Source organism: Dryobates pubescens, chromosome 9 (genome assembly GCF_014839835.1).
Source record: "Dryobates pubescens isolate bDryPub1 chromosome 9, bDryPub1.pri, whole genome shotgun sequence".
NCBI lineage: Eukaryota > Metazoa > Chordata > Aves > Piciformes > Picidae > Dryobates > Dryobates pubescens.
The window spans coordinates 10,172,587-10,192,123 of NC_071620.1; positions in this window are offsets into that span (position 1 = coordinate 10,172,587).

Below are 19,537 nucleotides of genomic sequence, written 5' to 3' on the forward strand. Positions count from 1 at the left end.
TGATGAAGAACCCGGGTCATCTGAATTTCTTTGTTGCACTGGTTGTGCTGTCTTACGTCACTCGATACAAGGAGTGAGCAAACCCTCCTGCTGTGTCATCAGAAGGGTAAAATGTTCATGTGGTAGGCCAGTCCATCACTGTAGGAGCTCTTTTTTTTTATACCTGTTGTGCCTTGGAAAAATGTGTCATTAAATGCAACTTACTAGGAAATTAGCACGTTTTGCTTTAATACTGTATGGTATGGCATGGCTGATTCTGTTTACAGACTTTTCTTTAAATCAGATTGCAAATGCCTTGTGCAATCTGCTGTCAGAAAAACAATATTAATTATTGGACTAATGTAATTGCATAAATTACCATTAGCCTACAAGAAAATGAAAGTTTTACATTCATACCCCACCAGTGTGATGTGAAGGATGATGCAACAAGAAAATGACTGCGAGCTAGAATTTATCTCCTATCCTCTCCTTCCCATATTTGCATATCCTTCATTGAGTTACATATGTAAAAAGAAGACAAAAAAGTTATTTAAAGCATAGTTAGAAAAGTAAGGACAAAGTACATACAGGAATAGTAGGTGTGAGCAAAGGAAGACAAGGAGAGAGAGAGAGAGGTGATCAGGCTTCATAGTATCTCGCCAATACTGTGAGCTGATACTTCTAATACCTATGCTAGATAAGATAAGCCACAAACAATTTCTTATGTTTAATTTAATAAACTCTTTTTTAGATTCTGAAAAGAAATTGTTGAACCAACAATTTCAGGATTAAACCAGCCTGCTAATGCTTTTTTCCCCCCTCTCCCCACCCTCTTCATTACTTTTTTCCTACGATTTTACACAGTATAAAAATTTATGGATGTTGCATTTACAATGGAGTCTATAAAAAACTCATGCTACATTATCATATTGCTAAACTTTGTTCTTTTTTATTATGGCTTTATTCTCTCTCATGGGTGAAATGGCTGTTATTTTGAATTGTAATTTATTACACAGTTAATACTACAGGGGTATTTTTAATGAAACAATAACTGTAGAATACTGGGGGGGGGGGGGGGGGGGGGGAACCAGTATTATGAAAGGAGTATATTCAATACCATGAATGTTAACACCAATAGGAGAGAAGGAAATAGACATTTTAATTATAGTTACCTTTATCTGCTTTTATGGTGAAAGCAGAACACGTGACCTGAAAAGAAAGAAATCAGAGGTTAGTCTCTATTGATTTATGGATGTGCAGTTCTTTAGTGTCAGTTATTTTATGCCTAAGATTAACTGAGATGATTTCAGATTTTTGCACTGTTCATATAGTCCCCATAGTCATATGGGGAAACCAACAAGTCTGACCTCAGGAACTCTTGAGACAAATCTATTAACATGCTGTCTCTATGACTCCAATTTCTGTACATTCAAAGAGAAGAAAAATATAGTGACTGAGAAAATGAAAACAGAAATCATTTGGAGTTGCTTTACATGGAGAAAGGGAGTATGGAATATATAAAAGAGACTGGTCATAGTGTAGCATGTGCCTTGTGAGAAGAGGCTGAGGGAAACAGTCTTACTAATAGCAGCCTTCAGTTCTTGTAAGGGGTTACTGGAAAGAAGAAGCAAAGCTCCTCATTCTAGTGTCTAGTAGGATGACAAGAGACAAGGGGATATAATCAAATAAAGGAAGGTTCCAATTGGAAAGGAGGAAAAAAAAATGGTCATTGTGAGAACAGGCAAGCCATGAAACCAGCTGCCCAGACAGGTGGCACAGTCTCCATCTTTGGAGGTTTTCATGACCTGACTCAATATTAAGTCCTGAGCAGCCTGATCAGATCTCATGGCTGACGCTGCTTTGAACAGGAGGTTGGCTCTGACTGGTGAGTATGAGTGGAGTACCTCAGAAGTCACTGTTGGGTCCAATAGCATTCAACGTCTTAGTGAACAGCCTGGATGATGATACTGAAAGCACCAACACCAAGTTTGCATGTGACACCCGGCTGGGAGGAAGGATATATTGGCTGGAAAGTAGAGCCAACATAGACAGAAGTCTGGACAGCCTGAAAGATGTAAAGAAGAATATAAAGGCCACACTTGGGACAGAATAATCCCAAGCAGCAGTTTGACTGGTTTGGGAGAAACTGTCTAGTGACTAAAAATAAAAACTAACTGTGCACTATCCACAGCTATTGAGCAATCACCTAATTCCATTTATCTGTGAGGGCTATATTCTGGCACAATAAGAACTCTGAGTGGCATGAAATTGTGATGTGATAGTGATACTAACAGGACTGTTCATTTCTGCTCAAAGGATAGGAACAGCATGTGAAGAAAGCCCCTGGAGGGACCCACTGGATGTCACTGTATGAATGGAATTTATTTGCTTTTGCTTCACAGGCTTCAGTCTGTTCCTGGGATATAGCGTACTCATTGTTGCACTTCTGTTAAACTTGTGCTTGTGCAGATATCTAGCAGCAGGGAAAAGAAACACTAAACAGGAAAAGAACATTTTTTTCTGGTTCTGTTGATTATGCTGCTTTCTCTTCTGCATGATGACACTGGTTTAACTTTAGCACTAGACTGCAGGTTCTATAGACTCACTGCAGGGTAAAAACAACATGTAAAGCCTTTGTCCTCACAGCAGAGTTACAGTGTGGGTATTAATTTTCCATGTGCTAAAATAACACTAAAAGCCAAAACCAGACTTTAAAAGGGGTCAGGTAAATAGGTCAAGGTAAAAAGTGATGGTCTAAATTCAGGCTCTGCTTAGAAAGTCCATCAATATCTGGTGATCAGGAGCTGGAAACTACATTAGGTAACACATAAAATACATTAGACATAAGCATCTACTTTCAGGCACTGTTGAAAACACAATATAAATCCAATCTGATCTTTGATCCATACTTGGACCTCTTCTGTTCTTATGCAGAACCTCTCTATCACTAATAAAAAGGCACCTGTAGAGCACACACAGTGCTTAAAGGACTTGAAAACAAACAATTGCTTTACTGAAATTTTTCCTGTCCCAGGAAACAGAATTACAGAAAAGATCTGGTTGGAAGAGACCTCAGGGATCATCCAGTCCAACTGTCTCTGCATTGTCATAAACAGCAATACACTGAGAGAACTGGGCTGGGAGAAGATAGGCATCTAATCCATCCAGTGTCTGCTTTAATATTTCTTAGAGAACATTTTGTCATCTATTCCTGCAACATCTAATATTCTGCATAGAAGCATTCGTCTAACACTTCAGTGTGAATTTTAGGTAAGAATTTGGTGCTTTAAAATAAGCTGTGATTTTCTGTGAATAAAGTGATTATTACAACACATCATCTATGAATTTCTGATCTCTGCATGAACTTTCATGATAGGTGACAGGGTGAAATTCCTTGGTCTGGGTTCCTGCTGTGCTTCATAAATAATCTGGGGTGCTCAAGTCTCAAAATACTTTGCATGCATACAAACCCAGTGTGGAGATCTGAGCTTTTGAGGGAGGAAGGCCCAGTCCAGGCTGTTCCCCCCATGGTGATAAAAATATTCACACCAAGTTGCTTTCTGCCTATATATTCTTAAAGGGAAGTCAGTTGCTAGAACTTGGAGGTTTTGGGGGTTATTAGTGAAACTACATTGCTGGAGGCTGAAGCAGATATTAATTAGAATTACATTTAAGATGTTTGCCATGAGCAAGGACACTTGCCTTAGTTTTACATGGTAGTCTAGCCCTGAAGCTCTAACAAACTTCTGTATTTGACAAGGGAAAGTGACTTTGATTATATATCCATTTCACTAAGGTTTGGCAAAGCAAACTCTGACTGGTGCAGGTGAACAGGTCCCCTAAAACACAATCTGAAAAAACACCTACTGTAGTCATCTCAAAGCACCTCAACAAGGAGGCTAGAGGCAGATTTTTAAAAAATCAATAGACAACAGTCTAGAAAGATTAAGGAACACACATCCATCTGAGAGGAATGAATAAGCATTAACATTCCTTCCCTTAAGGTGCAAAGAAGCTGGTGTCTACATTTGTAGAAGATTCCTTGATTTTCGTTTGATTCCAAGCACGAATATTGCCCCCAAAAATAACTTAAAGCAAAATTCTGTAATTCAGCAAAGGATACTGTTTTGCATGCTCCAGATCTCGCAGTTGCCAAGGAATTATTCATTATTCTGCAAATCCTTATAAAAGGTCAAGAGAAAGTGAATCCTGAGACCACTGTAAATAGAAGAGCATCACATTTCTAAAAAGAAAGAACCATTTTTAGAAAGTAGATCCACTAAGCACAAAGCAATCACAAAGTAAATGCCTAATAAGAAAGATTATAAGGAGATGAAAAGGCCCTAAATAAAGCATTCTGTGCCAGGATCTCCTTCAAACTGAGACTCAGGAGAAACTAAGACTTCCGGAGATGATCATAACAAAGGCGAGATTTTCAGCAAGATAGGTGCTTTTCTCCAGGGTAGGTGGCTTCCACCTTGAACCAATCTCCTAAAGAGCATTTTGCCCATCAGATGTAAAATAGGCCCTAACCATATTCATTTCTTAAGGAACTAACTTGGAGGAGCAGCAGTGAGTACAGATATTGATGAAATTGCACTCAATTTTCTTCACAGGAACTGGAATTTATATACCTCTCTACATAGATTTGATTTATTTGAATGTGCTGGAGGCAGGCTCAGCCTCTTCACCTAAATTCCAAGTGGGTACATGTATTCTGATTTAAGAAAATATTTAGTAGATGATCTTATAAACTCCTCTGAATACAGTAATATCCTTCATTTCTTTAGAATCTGACATAACATCACTTCATGTTGCCAACCATGAAATATTTTATAGTTGCAAGCAACACTGTATGTGTTTTCTGCTTGCCACTTAGGAGTGGTTCAGAAGAGAGGAAGAAACACTAAAACTGAGCCATATCATCCTGTGTGCAGCCACACCTCAAGACCTGAGTCACAATGTGATGAGTAGTGGCTATATTGGCATCGATACCTTGTGTTTGATATCCTTCTTTCTCTCCTGCCCTCATGTAATACACTTACTTTTGCTTTTATCAGTTTCATTTCCTCAGTCTTCTTAGCTCTTTATTATTATAAGAGGCACCTTCTTATTACAAAATACTCAAGAAGATGTTCTCCTTGTCTCTGACAGTTTCCCCCTACAATGGCCTGCATGGTCACCATGTGCAAGAAGAAAGGAGCTGAAATGGATGCCTGTTATGATTAATGCTTCGTGTAATTAAATGTGGCACCGAGATGCTGTTCTCCTACAAGCATGTGAAAAGCATATAGAAAAGTGAAAGAATGTAAATCTACAACAGAGAGGGATCTGTGATACTTCTTCCAATAACCATGGTATGAATGTGAAAAAACAGTTCCCTGGTGCCAGCAGACAGTCATTGCAAGACTGCAGCTGCTTGGATGGAAACTCCTCTGGATAATAACCAGATGATAAACAGGCAGGAGGATTAGCTCCTTTCACAACTTAATCTCCTGTCTCTTTCCTGCAGGATTCATCTAGTTTTCACAGTCCTTCCTTGGAACTCTTTTATATCAGATTCTCTCACCCAGGCAAAGAGCAGGGTCATTTACAATGGCAACAGAAAGTTGGTTAGAAGAAATAACAAAAGCTGCAGTTTCAGTCTGTTAAAAAAATAAATTAAGAGCATTAAATAGACAAAATTCAGGCAGGATCTGAGTCTGATAGTGGGTTTCAAGATAAGTGTTTCCTTTCCATGAGACTCTACATGTTTCCTCCACCATAGTGATTCTTGGTTCAAAGTTCACCCTGAACTATCCTGTTAAGAATTAATGCACTAAAGACCAAGCAGTGGATGCCTAAGGTGCTTGCAAAATAACGTGTTACACCATGGTCATTCCAGACCTTTGCATGCAAGCTGAGCAAAGTAACTAAGTTCAGGTGTGAAAGTCTCACCTCCCTGAAATATTCAAAGCGCCCATTAGACTGTGCTTGGTGGACAGCGACAGGAAGGATAAAAATACTTCTTTTTTTTCCCCTTGGCAGTGTTGTTCCCTCAGTAACAGACTCCCTTTGCTAATTGTGAAGAATATTCCAACCCCTACAGAGGGAAAGAGCAGGAGAAATGGATGGAGGTGGGCCTACAGCCAGTAAGATATCCATAGACTTTCAGATGACATCTCATTTGAGCTGATGAAAATCACTTTCACATGAGTTGTGACATAACCGTGGCAGGAACTGACAAGTGTCAAAATCTTGCTGAACAAATAAGATTTCAAGTCCTATCTCTCTGTACCAAAGAAGAGCCAGCAAATGCAACACATTTATGCTACTTTTTCCCGAGGCACTAACTCCTCTTGCAGCTTCATTGCACACTGTAAGCAAGTCCAACTCATGCTTTTACTTACAATAGCTGCTGGTATTTATTTAACTGAACTTTTCATGGCTTTCCCACCAGGACACCTTTCTAAATGTCACTCTTCTATGGCAAATAAAGAGTTACTGGATGCTCTGCCATCAGGACTGGGGTTTCGGTGCAGATCCTTGAACCCAAGAAGCAGCACCTTGTGTAAAAATCAAGGAAGGAGTTGTTTGGGTTTTGGTTTTGTTTTGTTTTATTAACAGGCCAGACCACCTCTCATTCCCTTTTTCAAATGCTGTCATCACACACCGGTGTCTTGATGGAAAAAAAACCCAAGTGTGGACCTGGGCAAAAAGGCCAGATACTGGCAAGAAGCAGAGAGATTTAGGTATCACTAGATCATGGTATCCAGATGCAAAAAGGTGGAAATTTCCAGCAGCTTCTTCCCCCATGCACTCTCCTTTAGCAGGGGGATTGGACTAGATGATCTGTTGAGGTCCCTTCCAGCCCCTGACATTCTGTGATTCAGTGATTCTATACACTGGGAGATATTCTGACCACTCACAACTGATCAGATCCTATGGCCTATTTTTTTTCAGTATAGTGTCTACTGGATTCTGCTGCAGAGACAAACCACACCACAGGGTGGCAAGCACACTACGGGGTGGCTTCCTCCTCACAGCCACGCTTTTTGCCTGCAACTGCAGCCATGGACAGTGTCTCCTGAGAGCTTTTATCCCCCAGAGTCAGATCAGGTGCTATGACATGCACTAGGTCTGCAAACTTAATGTGTCTGGAGGTGTGGAGAAGACAGTATCAGAAAAATGAAGCACCATGACCTGGAAGGGCATCAAATACTATTTCTCAGGAAGTAACAAGTGTTACTCAAGTGTCCATGTTGTGCCTTTTCCTCTGTCCATGCCCTGATCCTCTTTTGAAGCTGAAAGTTGTCTTCTGTTCAGCCATCCTTTTCCAAGAAGGGTTTCTCCACAAGTCTATCCATGCTCTGACAGCAATCACAAACCAGGCAAAGCCTTCTTTAAGACATTATCAGACTTAACAAAGAGTGAAGCATTTCAGGATCATGAAATGAGATTGGTTGAACCTGTCCACTTGCTCTGTCAGAGCAGGCTCAGGAGACATGCACAAAGAGCAGACTGGACAGAAAGTTCAGAAACTCTTGCTAGTGAACTTCTCTTTTCTACTGCATGGATTTCCTGAAACTCTCACTTGCTTCCTTTCAGATGTGTGACCCCTTGGGATTGCATATATGGGTGAACCATACCCACAGCAGCCTTCGCTGCTGAGTTCCAGGCTTGGGGATGAGGAAGATACCCACACTCACCATGGTAGAATAACTTGCTCTTTCTTTTCTGGATATATATTACATCATAAAGCTGAAGTAAATAAGTTCTGAATCAGTAAGGGCTGGTGGCAAAGGAGGGAAACACTTGAGAGATGAGATAAAGGAATCCACAGCTCCATAAATCACATATTAATGCTTTTTCACATACTGGTGTGATCTGCACATGTGCAGCACCCTGTCTTCATATCTGGTGAAAGACTTTCCCAAGGCTTTGCAGAAAGAGACTGCACAAGGGATTGCACATGTAAGGATGTGGTAAGGCGTGTTAGCATTTAGCTTGTCCTTGCAGTCAACAAGCTGAATAGAAGCCTTAGGTTCTTGCAGACAGAAATTCAGGGCCTCGTTGAGACCCTGCAGCCTTAGTGCCATGATTCAGAGTGGTAGCCAAACACTGAAAGTGTCAGTGTCCCCTAGGAGACAGAACAGCAGTTAGTTCCTGCAGGAAGACATCATGGGTGCTGCAAAATGATCATATCACTGTCTCTAAGTCATCTCATTTCCCCTTTCTGTCTGCTGATGCTCTCCTGCATCGTGGATCAGCATCCCTTCCTGGTAGACAACCTGTGAAGAGCACATCCAACTTCAGGGCATGTTGGCACCACCACAGCTTGCACATGATGTAGGCAAGTAGGGAAGGCTAGTATACTAGCTGAGTCTATATTGCATAAGGAGAAGAGATGACAGAGGATTGCTCTTGAAGCTTCGGTACATTACCAGCTACTTGACAGTACAGGCAGAGCCCAGGACCATAAAGGCCCTGAGATGGGGGCAGCACAGGCTCACACCACTCCTCCAAATAACAAAACACACAGATGATCCATCTAGGACAGAATAATCCATCTAGGACCGCTCAGCCTACCTGCAGTAAACAGTTTATCCAGTGTCTTATGTGCAGCCACCAAAGGCAATGGAAATCTCTCCATTATTTATTGTTAGTACCTCTTGATTTGACATTTAATTTAAGTCTTCTATTGTCTTGCCCATCAGCTTTAGCATTATAAATAGGGAAGTACTTTCTTTCCCATTTAAGATCTAGCCACAAGGATTCAGATCTGCCTGGTGAACCTTTTTATAAGACTTGCATTATGTTAACATAAATGGGCAATGTTCAGAAACTTACAGGCCCCTTTATTATGAGGAAAGTTACCTAACTGCTGAAGGCATTATTGCTTCAGGGCATCTCATTCATGTCCAGCCTTCACTGGCAGATGTATTTCTCTAAGCACTTTAGAGATAAGGAAGTTGTTTCTGTTGTTTACAGTTGCTAACCTCTTTAAAGGGAAAAAGAAATTGTATTTTCTTTCTGTTATGAAAGCTTCCACAGCACGTGGGATTCAAGGCATTTTGACATAGAGGGCAGTCAGGTTTACCACAGACAGTATGTCCTTACAGAATCACAGAACTGTAGGGGTCATCTAGTCCAATGCCCCTGCTAGAGCAAGTTCACCTAGATTGAGTTGCACAGGAAAGCATCCAGGCAGGTTTGAAAAGTCTCCAGAGAAGCAGACACCACAACCCCTCTGGTCAGCCTGTTCCAGTGTTCTGTCAAACTCAATGGAAAGAAGTTTTTCCTCACGTTTAAATGAAACCTCCTGTGTTCCAGTTTGTACCCATTGCCTTTTGTACTGGGCAGCACTGAAAAGAGCTCAGTCCCCTCCTCTTGACACTTGCCCTGTAGATTTTTATAAGATTCCCTCCAAGTCTTTTCTTTACCAGGCTAAAGACCCCATTTCTCTTAGTATCTTCTTCTAAGAGAGATGCTCTTCATGGCCTCTGTGGGACTCTCTCCAGTGCTTCTCTGTCCCTTTTGAACTGGGGGGCCCAGAAGTGGACACAATATTCCAGAACTTCCCTCAACCTGCTGGCCCCTCTCTTCTTAATACCACGCACCCACTTCTTGGCCATGAGGGCACATTGCTCACTCAATTTGCTCCTGGCAAATTGGTGCTGAGTATACTCTGATTGCTTCCTCATCCTTCTAAGCTTGGGTATGGATGCCACGAGGGCATGTTCCACATTGTTTCCACAGAGGGCTTTTCTCACTGTACTTCATTCTTACTCATGCTGCTCTATTTGTCTAACTTTTACAATATCTCAGATGCTGTATTATATTTATGTGTAGCAATGACAGTAAGCAGACTCACCAGCTTCAATCAGATGGCACTCAGTCTCCAGCTTAAGAGTGTAAGTCATATAAATGTGTAGCCTTCATTTTCAGACAGAAAAGACTAATGCCAAATCCAAACATCTTTCAGATGAGAAAAATTACCAAGAAACATAAAACAGGAGCTTTCTTCTCATTGAAACAGGCCTAGTAGAGTCTAAAAGAACCAGTCATTGTTACTGCTTTTCCAAGTAAACTTCTTTGTCTTTTATAAGCTTGCCCTGAAATCTATCCACAAGTCTCACAGCTGTAGCTCAGAAGTAAATCACGACATCTAGTTTTCAGAACCTCTGCCATTGTAACAGAGGGGTTTGGAGCACAAGACCTGTGAGAAGAGGCTGAGGGAGCTGGGGTAGCCTGGAGAAGAGAAGGCTCAGAGGAGACCTTATTGCTGTGTAAAACTACATGAAGGGGGGTTGTAGTCAGGTGGGGGTTGGTCTCTTCTCCCAGGCAACCAGCACCAGAACAAGAGGACACAGTCTCAAGCTGTGCCAGGGGAGGTTTAGGCTGGATGTTAGGAAGAAGTTCTTCACAGAAAGAGTGATTGGCCATTGGAATGGACTGCCCAGGGAGGTGGTGGAGTCACCATCACTGGAGGTGTTTAAGAAGAGACTGGATGAGGCACCTAGTGCCATGGTTTAGTTATCAGATGGTGTTGGGTGATGGGTTGGACTTGATGATCTCAAAGGTCTTTTCCAACCTGGCTAGTTCTATTCTATTGGCTATTTTGTCATTAATTGGTTTTCAAATCACCCATAAAAGCACTTCCAGAACTTGTGCATTCATAGGTACTCACTTGTGTTAGCATTTGAAACCTCTTAATCTACATTAAATGTTTATACTATGCCTATTACCATAATGCCTGAGTGGCATGATACGTATGGCCTCAGAAATCTCCCAGGAAGAGGAAAATAGTATTACCTTCAGCTTACAGGCAAGGAGAGGTCCACATATTTTAAGCTGTCTGTGCTAAGTTTTCATCATCTGATGAGGCTTGCCCTTTCATTTCTGAAAACAAACCTTCATTTTTGTCCCTTAGACCCTGCAATGCTGACCACAGTCATGCATGCCTCAGATGCAGAAGCCGTGTGTGGTGGTTCTGCCCTTGCTGGAGGCCAGATGCCCACCAAAGCCACTCTATCCCTCCCCTTCTTAGCTGGACAGGGAAAAGGGGACAATAAAAGGCCTCTGAGTCAAGACAGAAACAATTTAATAGGATGAAAAGCAAAGCAAATCAAAGGCCATGCAAGGAAGCAAGAGCAAACCAAGATGTTATTCTCTACTTCAGTGAATCCCTGGAAAGCAGGACTTCAATATGCATAGCAGTTGCTCTGGAGAGCAGACATCAACAAATGTCCGCATGCTTCCTTCTCTCACTTAGCTTTTATATCTAAGCTGGTGTCACATGGCATGGAATACCCTTGTGCTGGGTTACACCCATCCTGGGTGGAGGGCTGAGAGAGCCTTTCTCCCCCCTGGAGGATAAAGAACTTGATCCAGGTGAACAGAGAGGGTCTTGGTTTTCCCCTCCCAGCAGGAGGGGTCCCCCAGGTTAAAGGTAGTCTATTCCATTCCCCCTTCCTGTCCAGCAAGCCTGTGAAAAGGAGGAGATTGCTGTCACTGCTCCTTCTTCTGTCTTGCCTGCTTGAAAAGACATCGGCTGCTGCTGGTTTCCTGCACTGACCACATGGCTGGGCCTGGCTTTCCCTCTCCAGGCTGCATCCACATTTCTCCACTGCCTAGGCAGAACACACTGCAGCAAGATAAGGAACTGGCAGGAGGGAGTCTTGAAGACAAGGCTGAATAGGAAAGCATGCAGGGACAATTGGGAAAGCAACAGCTGGAACTTTAGCACCCCTAACAGTACCTGCGAGCCCCCAAACCTAGCAGATGCATGCGTAGGAGCCTTCACTCTTATGTCCGTGGAGGTGGAGTTTGGCGCTTCTCCCCGCATGTTCTTGCCAAACATGAAGGGACAGTGGCTGGACCACCATACAATGAAAGGGGAGACTTCTCCCCAGGAGCTTGAACAGCTGTAACATTGAGGGGCTACACTGTCCCCACGGGGATGCCAGTGAAGACTTATGCCTACCCATCACTGACCAGCACAGCTACAAAGGGGGAAACCAGTAACACCTGGACCCTGACTTCTATGATTACATTTGTGTCGGTATGTGTTTGGGACTCCATAAAGGAACAGGCTGTACACTTTGCTTACTGGAGTGTGTGTGTGTGAGTGAGTGCCTTTATTCATGAGTCTGGGTGGGACAGACCCATTTTGGAATCTAACTAGAAAACTGCCTCTAGGTGGAACTGAACCTATCAAATCTGTTCTAGGAGAATCTGTTGTATCAGGTTCCTTGGATAAGGAAGCAGCTGCCCTGCAGAACCTGAGCCATTCTGAACTGCTCAGTACTTACCCTGGAGCACATACTGTGCCATGGGCTTATCCATGTGATACCCATGAACTAGAAAATGGTTCCTGGCTTATATATGCTCTCCTTAATATTTGTAGGCAGTGTATTTTGAAATGGCTTTATTAACCCAGTAATTATGATTACATTTGAATAGCAGTGGGAGCTCAGCACTGTTACAAATAGCACTTTGGCCATTAATTCCATATCTCCACATTGAATTCTTGATTTTGCCACATTTCTTCCAGGAAAAAGAAGAAATAAAGTGCTGTATATTGTCATAAGGGAGAGGTGCAACAAATCAGTGACTTATATACTTGGTCTATTGCCTTCATGATCTGCTCCCTAGGTTCCAGAAGGACTTAAAATTTTTCCTCACATCTACACATTTTGAAGACTACACTCATTGATTAATACTCCTTTCCTTTATGCAGTCTACACTGGTCTGTGTTCCTGGTGTTTTGTTAATATAACCATACCTGAGAAGATAACAGTAAAAGAAGAACTTTTACTCAGCAGACGACACAGTTTTATCACTTATCTATGTGTTTCTTTAACAAAACAATACATAAGGGAACAATTCATCTTTGTTTTTACCTCCATTTTCAGGCTCAAAAAATAGAAGACCATGCTGTTCCCATTTATTTGTCAGCAGAGGTTACTTCTGTGCTCTGGAAAATAAGACTTTTAGTCCTAATGAAAGCATATTTCAGTGCTGGAATAATGACTTGTGCTAAGTAGCTTTAGGATAAATAATTTCTTCACTGAGAACATTGAGTACTGACTATTCCATGACACCTTTCAGGTACCACATGCCTTGCATCAGAAACTAACAGCCTTGAAAATGATGCTCAGGCTTCCAATTCAGTATCTCAGGAGCATGTAATTGCTCAGGATGAGAGAGGCAGGGATCAGTGGGGAGCTCAATGAAATAATGAAGAAGTCTTTGGAGACAGAGAACGAATGGACACTTGACTCCATGGCAGAGAGGTGCTTCTACTCCCAGTTCCTATGGTGCCACCCTCAAAGGCTTGAGTCCTGATTTGGTTGAATCTTCTGAGTTTGAGTGTTCAAGGCAGGACTACTCCCTCTGTTTTGAGCAGGGCCTTATGTGATATGTTTGGATTAAGGAGCAAAGTCCTGGCATAAACTGCAACATCAAGACTGACTACACTCACCAATACAAGGTCAAAAGCAGAGGTGCCAGTGTAGGGTAGAATGCAACCAGTGTGAGCTCTGAAGAGTACAAGTTGGAATTCAGATGTATGAAGCAGACATCTGATAAGATTTTGCCATCTAACTCCATTTGAGGTCTAAACTTAGTCTTCTCAGGCCACATATTCAAAAGCTTTGTTTCTGGGTTTCCAACTGGAAAAATTCATGGAATTTCAGCTGATATTATGAGTTAGCACACAAAACTAAAGCGCCCCAAATTGGAATTTTCTTCCTCCAAGAAGCCACCAGTGCAACTTTGTGATTTCTTTCATCTGTCATGCAAGGGTAATGATGTCTTTCTTTTGACAGATGGCAACGATAATAAAAATTGAAATGAGACCTGCTTAGCCTAACCCTGGCAAAGCTGACGTATCAGACTTGTCTGTAAACTTCTTTCTAACCTTGGTTGTAAAACTTGTGGCTCAATCACTTCCCACTCTTTTCCTAGCTACAGTGAATTTCACTAGAAGGAAGACTAAAGGAGTTAAAGGAATTGAGTATTCCCTCTACCACACACCCATGACTACTCATCTTTGCTTTAGAAAGACAGATAACAAATCTTCATTAATTAGTGTATATTCTAAAAAGAACTACAGTAGCTCTTTAGAAGCATTATTATTTACTTCTGAGGGGGAAGTATGTCACAATATGATTAGAGATACACTAGACACTAGACACATACCTAAGTAAAGTTAGAAAGTACAATCTTTTAGGTATCAGAATTGTCCCTATATGCCCCTGGTTGTCTAAGCTATCAATAGGTCTTTAGCTACTTGTGATCTAAAGGTAGGGTTTTAACTGTGCTTTTTAGATCTGAAATAATAAAGGATATAAAGAAGATGGAGAATCTCCTCAGAGGTGCACAAATAAATGACAACAAACAACAGACAACAGACTCAAGTTGCACAATTTTGATTAGATATACTGGGGAAAGAAATTATCGCTGTAAGGGTGGTCAAATGATGGAGCAAGTTGCTTAGAGAGATTGGGGAATCTCCATCCTTGGAGTTACTTAGAAAACAACCAAGTGTGTCTTTGGGAAAGTGACAGGGCAGGTCCCTGTCTAGACTGAATGATCTCTAAGCCTTCCTTCCAAGTCTGAAATTCTCTATGATTCTGTGATTATGGCTATAGACCTCTTTAACATTCATGTGAATGATGTGATGTCACTGTGTGAGCTCATATCAAATATCAGTCTTGTGGGGTCCATTTCTGTTCCTGTGCTATGCAATGTCAGTCCTGACAGAGACTGAAAATTTTTGAATCAGAACATTGTGTTTGCTGACATAGTTTAAGCATGACCATGGACATATGTTAAATGCTTATTACGTTAATTTATCTTCTTTTTTTGGAGAACTTACCTAATACAGCTGCATCACAGTATCACCAAGGTTGGAAGAGACCTCAAAGATCATCAAGTCCAACCTGTCACCACAGACCTCATGACTAGACCATGGCACCAAGTGCCACATCCAATCCCCTCTTGAACCCCTCCAGGGACAGTGACTCCACCACCTCCCTGGGCAGCACATTCTAATGGCAAATGACTCTCTCTGTAAAGAACTTTCTCCTCACCTCGAGCCTAAACCTCCCCTGGTGCAGCTTGAGACTGTGCCCTCTCATTCTGGTGCTGGTTGCTTTAGAGAAGAGACCAGCTCCCTCCTGGCTACAATCCCCCTTCAGGTAGTTGTAGAGAGCAATGAGGTCTCCCCTGAGCCTCCTCTTCTCCAGGCTAAACAATCCTTGCTAACAAGGTTCCTATTTTTTTCACAGCAAATGTAGTTTTATAACTAATAAAACTAGTGCCATATGTATTATGGAGAGTTTTTGACTTATCTAGATGGCCTCTTACTCAAGTGGAGTTACTTTGGAAGTGTCTTGGAATATGTATAGCAGTTATATGTGGCTTGTATGTGTTTCTTCCTGGGTGAAATGGAAAATTTAATTATATGAAAAAAATGCAAATTGCTGCCAACTGTGTTAACTGTGAGAGAGTTGCATTATTTTCTAACATAAATTGTCAGTGAATTGAAGAAAAGACGTTTTGGAAGCTGATCTGATTACTGTCAGGGAAAGTGCTCAAACTCAATTGTTGGCAAATGTCCAGTACCCATCACTGAACGATCATCACCTCATCATTCAGCCTTCTCAACTGACATGCAAAACAACATCCAAATATTCATTGCACATCTGTGCTGGACAGATTATGCATTAGCAATTCAAATCAATTCAATGTACAGGCAGTTTCTGTAAAGGCGTCTGTTTGGGTGAGATGCCTTGTTGTCTGGGATGGATAATAAGGCAACTCTGTCTAATCTTGGAGAACAATCAACCCATCTTGAGAAGGTGACTGACTACGTATGCTCTTGCCCTGACAGCACTAGAACAATGGCCCCATAATGCACTTGACTCAGCTGGTAATAAAATCTACTTTTGATTAGCAGCCATGGCTTGTGTCAATCACGGCGTGATGTACCATTGTCCTCTGGTCCTGAACACAGTTTATTTACAGGGAAACAAAAGCTTTTTGGATATGGCTGCTGCCCAGAGATTGCAAAATAGATTGAGCTGTCAGCCTCACACACTAGATGAAGATTAATGAGTTGTGCAGACAATAAATATGAAGCAATGACCATAAATATGCTAATAGGTATTATCCATATACACTGTAATTGCTAGAAAAATTAAAAAGTAGTGTGAAGGAAATAGGTCACAGGGTGACAGAGAGATAATCTTGGACGCTGAAGATCTTTGGTGCACTCAGATTCTCTACAGGTTTATTTCCTTCAATTAGACCCTTCAAAAGAGTCATCGTTTAAAAGCTGTTTGAATAATCTCTTTTGAAACTGAGGTTTATGGGAAAATATTTATGAAAAAGTGACCTCAGTGAACATGTTATCAGAATGAAAAAGGTGACTACCAAAAGCAGGCTAAGCAGAGATTAATGACTGTGATCAGCTGCCCAGCTTCACTATGAGGAAAACAGCTCTAAGTGGCACATTAGTGAGGACTTGAAGGAAAACATACTGAAGAGACATGAGAGACACAGCAATTTATATCCACAGACACAAGTGAGTGAGGTCATTCCTGAGCAAATCATGGAAGTGTTACATGCACATCTGGTTGAGGTGGTTGGTTTGGTGTTTTCAGCCTAGCATCCTTGTACACGTATGTGTATATTTATATGTATGTGTATATGTATATGTCTCAAGCTGTGCCAGGGGAGGTTTAGGTTGGATGTTAGGAGGAAATTCTTCACAGAAAGAGTGACTGGCCATTGCAATGGGCTGCCCAGGGAGGTGGTGGAGTCACCATCACATCTATTCTATTCTATTCTATTCTATTCTATTCTATTCTATTCTATTCTATGCTATGCTATGCTATGCTATGCTATGCTATGCTATGCTATGCTATTCTAGTCTATTCTATTCTTCTCTTCTCTTCTCTTCTCTTCTCTTCTCTTCTCTTCTCTTCTCTTCTCTTCTCTTCTCTTCTCTTCTCTTCTCTTCTAATCTAATCTCTCTCTATATATATATAGATACATATAAGCTGAAGAAAACAAGAATGCCCACAGCTTATATATTCAGCATACTTCCACTGAAGCTTCTGGGTTTCTAGTTCCTTTCAAAGAGCACACAATCTAGATAGTGCATGATTTTTGACAATTAAGGATTTTTTTTTAACCTAATATTCTTGAGAGTTAAGCACCAGAGTATTTTAGCTACATGTATAAATGTTTCAGCACCTAAGGCTACTGAAATTGTACTGATACTGAAAATAAAGGCAGTCATACTCTTGGTGTTCATGGCTTTGCCACTCTGAGGCTTAGAAGCGCTAGTGAATGCTTTTCATGTCAGCTCACACCACTCATATCCTTTCAGATTTTCAGCTTCTGGAGGAGACAAATTACTCAGGTGCTCTCACAGATCAAATTTACTCTTATAATGCCAGGCTCAGTGATACAAATGAGTATTTTCTCTTTCCTTCCATCCTTCAACTAGACATTGCATCAATTTGGCTCTTAATTTGTCACTGCTTGGATTTTTGGCAAACAGTCCATGAAGATTTACAGAAGCCTTAGTGCTTGTGTTCCAGACTCCCTGGAAACTCATCTGAACATCAGCTATTCTTGCCTAACATCTTGGAAGTTACATTTTCTAACCAGAAGTACCAATAAAACAAAGCAAACAAAAGTGTTTAGGAAACAAAACCATTTAGGAAAATATGTCACACAAAGCTGGCAGATAAGAGGAAGAGCAAGCCTTTCTGGATGAATTGGTGGAGGAAGAGCACCTCTGGAAGCTATGGGCTCAGGGACTGAGCTCTTGTTCTCAATCCCACTTCAGCAGTGGCACTGAGTCTTTTTAAATTGGAGGCTAAGTTTGTCATGCTACATACAACACAGTGAGGTCCTGTTCCACAATCCTAAGCAGATGCAGAGATGACAGGCCGGTTGAGCCAGGAGTCCAAACTACCAGGAAAGTTTGTAGTGATATTTCACATCCAAGGTCAAGCTAGAAACATGAGTCAACAAATCAGGTTTGGGGCTGATTACTGTACCCAGGCTCAGTCACAGTCCAGTGATTCCTGCATGAGCCTGTCCTTGATAACCAAGCAGATCAAAGACTGGCTGCAACTTAGTCTGGATCAATGAGGTATAGCTGTGATGAAACCGGAGGAAAGTGCACCTACAACATTGCTCAGGCAGGGACTAAATGCCAAGAGGTGGCTGTCCAGGGTTAAGACCTCATAGCAGTCTCAGCCCTGATACACGTACAAGAGAGGGATCTTGTTTCCATTCATTTACATACAAGAGTTTGTTCCAGTTTTGCTTAATAAGATGAAAACAAGTAAAAGCAAACACCTTTCAGATTAGAACTTCCCCAAAACTTACATTTGCTGTGCCACTATAGTAACAAGAACACAAAGGCAGGCAGAGCTCAGCTGCTTTTAGCATCATGTCATCTCTGCCTGCCCACATGTACCTCACCCAGCACACTGCACACCAGATTTTAGAGCTGCATCTTTGCTGACTAGGCACGCTTGTAAATAAAGGCTTCCCTTGAACCCTCTCCTTAGGACATGGAGTTCTTCACCTTGTTTTTCTGAGACTGCTATCAATTTCTCTTGCCCTATTTATTCACTGATTTCTTTGCCAATCATGAATCACCTTGAGGCACTTTGCTTGCAATAAAACTTTTATGTATCTGATTTTTACTATTTTTAGTTAAAGAAATTGTGATTTAAGATTGTCAAAGGTCATCACATACTCTACAGAGAGTCTCTACAGCTTCGGAAAGCCTTCATTCTTCGTGGCTTTGCCACACTTCATCAACATTTCCTGATGGGCTCTTTGCAACATTTAGTAATAGATGCTAACAGAGCACCAAAAGATTTTGGCAGACTTGAAGGAAGGATCTGTAGCAATATGTACAAAGACAGTGACGTTTTGGGGTTTGTTGTCACTTTGAGAAGGACCTATAGCATTGGTTGTCTAACACTTCTGTGGAATTTTACATGCATTTAAGCTGTGACTTTAGATATTTTGTAACAATAAGTAATTCTAAATTATAAAAAAGATACCTGAGAGGGATAAAAACACATCATAATTACAGAAGCCCTAATGCAAACAGAGCAGTAAATAAAACAAATATTAGAATTAATGAAAACTAACATATATGAATGAAACAAAAAATAATGGAAAGGAAAGAATTAAAAGAGCAGTGTCACTCAAGGGTACTGGGGCCAGGTATCCCGCTACTCAGATAAACAGCACATAAGTGAAGAGCAGACTTCGTGTCCTTTGTTCTATAACCCAGAAGGTATGAGATACAGGTATTATACAACCATGAAAATGCTATATGTTTAATCTGTATATTTCCCCTTTGAGAGCCATCCCTGTGGTAGTGTGACCCAGTTAGATATTCCTCCTTACCTACAGAAACAGGCTCATGGATTTTTAAACAGCCATTTTTAAATGACTGGCCAAGGAAAACTGCAATAAAGGAGTGTCTGCCATTTGCAAAGGCCTGTTCATTAAAGCAGGATTTGCATGA